At 53.7% G+C, this 4,424-nt stretch overlaps 1 long non-coding RNA gene across 1 annotated transcript; it reads left to right on the forward strand.

Moving 5' to 3' along the window:
• The first annotated feature begins 4,081 nt into the window (after window positions 1-4,081).
• Window positions 4,082-4,424, forward strand: LOC104980185. Its single transcript, XR_824236.1, has 2 exons — window positions 4,082-4,175; window positions 4,330-4,424. It is a non-coding gene; the product is annotated as an uncharacterized LOC104980185 (long non-coding RNA).

Raw genomic sequence — 4,424 nt, forward strand, 5'->3', positions numbered from 1 at the left:
GTGCTGGAGAAGACTCTTGAGAGTCCCTTGGACAGCAAGGAGATCCAACCAGTCAATCCTAAAGGAAATGAACTGTGAATATTCACTGGAAGGACTGATGCTGAAGCTGAAGATCCAATACTTTGGCCACCTGATGCGAAGAGTTGACTCATTGGAAAAGACCCTGATGCTGGAAAGCTTGAGGGCAGGAGGAGAAGAGGGCAGCAGAGGATGAGATGGTTGGATGGCATCACTGACTCAATGGACATGAGTTTGAGCCAACTCTGGGAGACAGTGAAGGACAGGGAAGGCCGGCATGTTACGGTGCATGAGGTCACAGAGAGTCTGACACATCTTAGTGACTCAACAACAACAGCAACACAGTCGTCACACGTTTAGTGTGATAAGCGGCAGAACTATTTTCCAGGGTGGCTGTACCCCTTTATATTCCTTCTAGTAACATCTGAATGACCACGCACACTCCAGCCTCCTCTGAGCAGCTGCAGGTCAGCCCTGAGGTTCAGGCAGCCTCTCTGCTCCTGGCCCAGCTCCTCCAGAGCCAGTCGCTCCCTCCTCGGGGGCCTTGGATTTTCCTGCTGAAAATGAAGATGTCTGTTCTGAGCTAGACTGCTGTCAGGGTGGACAGGAAAGGAAAGGTTTAGGGTCTCAAAGGGTTCCAGGGCCCCGGGTGTGACCCTGTGTCTCAGGAGAGGCCGTGCTGTCAGAGGTCTGCAGGGATGCATCTCCTCCCAGTGGAATCACTGCAGGCGGCCTGGGCGGGCCCCCCTGCTCTGCTGGAGAAGGTGTCCCCTGTCCTGAGGCACTGCATGCGGCCTCAGATTCCCCTGGACCCCTTCTCTCCTGGGATTTCTCTTCCAAAAATGACAGTCATTGGTCCAGTTCACAGCTCCATGTCCCAGATGCTGGAATGTCCATTATAGCTGGTTAAACTGTCCCCAGAGAGGACCCTCCAGGTTCCAGCCCTCACGTTGCTTCGCATGTCCCTCTGTTCCAGCAGTTGTCAGCTGTGATCCCTTATGACACTAGGCTAGGCCATATTTTGCAAAATAGCCACAGAAAGGAGTGTTTTCACTGTGCCCAGGAGCCCGATGTCTTTGGGCGATAAGAAGTACTAATGGTAGCTCTCCACACAGACATGAAAACGCCCCAGTCAGTAAGTACAGTCATGCTAAGAAGTAAGATCTATGAGAAAGGCAACAACATAAGTTCATTCTTTTAAAAAAAAAAGCCTGTATTAATCTCATTTCAGTTTGTGACTCCTCTTGGGAGATATTATTACCAATCTTGCAGATAGAAGGAATTGCAGGACAATGCTCTCAAAATTGTAAACCAACAATTAGATGACTAACCAATAATTGTCTATCAACACATTAGATGACTTGGATAAAATGGACAAACTTACAGACACAAACAAAGTATCAAACTGACTCAAAAAGAAATAGGAAATGTGAGGAGACATCTAATGAGAGCTTAAATCCATAATTAAAAACCTCCAGGGAACGTCGCTGGTGGTCCAGCGGTGAAGAATCCACCTTGCAACGCAGGGGACACCGGTTCGACCGACCCACCATCTGGGAACAAAACGTCCTGAGAGGCTGCTGCACCTGTGCCCCAGGACTACTGAGCCCACGTGCTGCAGCCACGCGAGCCTGAGCGCCCTGGAGCCCGCGCTCTGCAACGAGAGAAGCCACTGCAGTCAGAAGCCCGAGCTTCGCAACGCGAGAGCAGCGCCCCCACTGGCCACAGCGAGAGAACGCCGGCACACAGCAACGAGACCCAGCACAGCCGAAAATAAAAGGAAAAATCATTAAAATTCTTGTTTAAAAATCATCCTAACAAAAAATTCAGTACCGGTGGCCACAGTGATGATTATAGCAGCGATTTAAAGAGGAATTAACACTAATCTTATGAAAGTCTATTAGACAGTGAAGAATAAGGGAATTTCCTAACTCGATTTGTGAAGCTGGTTACCCCTTCCAGCCTACTCAGAGACACTACAAGACAAGGAAATGACAGGGCAATATACCTTAGGTTTATTGATGCAAAAATCCTTTCAGATGTTAGTGAACAGAATTTAATACCATGTTCAAAGGATTACATGTCACAGCCAAGCGTGTCTACAGCTCTATTGCACACACAAGATATAAATCCCTTTATCCAGGGACTGTGTCCTGTCCACAAGAAATTTCAAGACAGAATGTGCCAGACCAAAGGGTGTGAGTCAATTTCTATCCGTTGGGTGATCTCTTATTTTGGCTCTGGTGAGGTATCCTCCACCGCCCAGCCCTGCCGCTGCACCCACAGCTGGCCCCTCTGAGAGTCAATGGCTGAATCTCAGGTCCCCCGGCCCAAGCCTCAGGACCACCTACAGGACCACTGATGCTTCCAGAGATGTCTGCAGGGGTGGGAGTGCTCACTGCCTCCTCCAATAGCTTGGCCATGAGACACCTGTCACTCGTGACTTCTCAGGAGGATGAGGACCAATTATCACTGCCCAGCAGAGGCAGCAGGACCTGGCCAGACCCCTAGGACCCAGCAGCACCCCAGCCCCACATATTCTCCAGCATGACCTGGACCATAGCTTCCCTGGCCTCCTCCACACGCAGGCTGAGGGGGCTATTGATGAAAGCCAGGATGTGGTGGGGATGGCCCCGAGCCCTGGGGGTGCCACAGTTCCCCCCAGATTGCCCCCCCACCCCACTCACTTCGTACCTAGTCAAGTTCTGTCCTAAACGGCTGGAGTCTGAATCCAGGACCCCTGGGCCCCATCCTGGGTTCATCCCATTCTCTTTATTGATCTGGGGACTTGCTCTCAAATGCGATGCAGCTTTACCTGCTGTAAAATGTGGAGGTAGGTACTAACTTCAAGGATATTTTTCCAAATTAAAGTATAAAAAGGCCCAATGAGTGTTGTTAACTATGGGAGAGATTCAGAGAACTTTGAGGTCCTAGGGTCTCCTCGGCAAGAATCCAAACGCAGGGGTTCAGCCATCAGTACGATTTCTGGATGGGTTCCCAGGGGCATCAGCAGGAGACCCCCAGTTTCCTAAAAAGAGGCACACTGTGCTGAAGTAAATATGCTACCAATGCAAACTCTTGAGGGGTGTGAGATTGTGAGATGACATAAAAGAAAAAGAGAGAAGAGATGATGGAATGGTGATGGTGGTGATGATACTGGTGATGAAGATGTGATGATGAAAATGATGTAAGTTCTCAAATGCACTCAACTGCCAGGAACACCATCAGCGAAGTGCCCTCCTGGGGTGGGACTAGTGCCAACCTTGGTACACCAGCACAAGGAGCCCTGGGTCCCCGGGGGCATCGCACAGGTTGCTACGGAGCCTGGCAGTTTACGGCTAGAGTCATCCCGGACCCTCCACTCCACTAACAAAACCAAAGGGACGGCGCGGTCATCTCCGCCCTGAGACAGGGTCACAGCACAGCAACTTCCCGGTGCAGGCGGCCTCTAGTGCTGGGCCAGGCAGGGCTGGACTCCCAGGTCCACACCCTCTCTGCTGACAGGGGCTTGGGGTGACCTGCGGGAGGGGAGCCGCTGCCCTGATCGTCCTCCACCAGCAGGGGGCAGCAGAGCGCGGCCAGGAGCAGCAGCTCAGAGGCTGGGCCGCCCAAGGGGAGCTTCAGGGGAAGCAGCACTGTGGGTCCACAGCTGTCCAAGGAGCAGCGCTTGGCAGGAAGTCAGGACTGGACAGGCCATCCCCTCAGGACTACTGACCACCTCTGAGGGTCACATACACAGTGAACCCCAGAGCACCATGCCTCAGTCCACGGCCAGGACGCTGCCAGGCTGACCGCCCCACTGGGGAGTCCAGGGGAGACCACAGGCCGGGGGGCTTGGGACAGTGGTCATGTGGTCAGACACGGGGAAGGTGACAGTGACCTCAGTCCCTGAGGACAAGTCTGATGTGCAGACGTGAGAAGCCGAGGAGGAAGCTGGGGACAGACAGGGCTGATGGTGTGGTGACCCCGCCTCTCAGTGAGGGGCCCCAGGGGGTAAATTTGCATAAACCCAAACCCTCACTGCCCCTTCAAAGCTCTGAGAGGGAATAAAGGGTCTCAGAGAGCCCAGCGCTGCTGCAGGCTCAGAGGCAGAGCTCGGGGCACGTCCACCATGGCCTGGACCCCTCTCCTGCTGCCCCTCCTCACTCTCTGCACAGGTGCGGCCCCCCGGCCCTGCCCGCAGGCTCCGGCCACACAGGACCCTGGGCTGGGCCTGCCCCGAACCCAGAGTGCACTCCAGGCACCGCCTCAGGGTGGGATGCCCAGGGAAGGGGTCCTTCTTTCTCATCCCCTCACCCTCCTCTCTTCCAGGCTCCGTGGTCTCCTATGAACTGACCCAGCCGACTTCAGTGTCAGTGGCCTTGGGACAGACGGCCAAGATCACCTGCTCGGGGGACCTGCTGGAT

The sequence above is a fragment of the Bison bison genome, unplaced genomic scaffold (genome assembly GCF_000754665.1).
Source record: "Bison bison bison isolate TAMUID 2011002044 unplaced genomic scaffold, Bison_UMD1.0 scf7180017864495, whole genome shotgun sequence".
Lineage (NCBI taxonomy): Eukaryota > Metazoa > Chordata > Mammalia > Artiodactyla > Bovidae > Bison > Bison bison.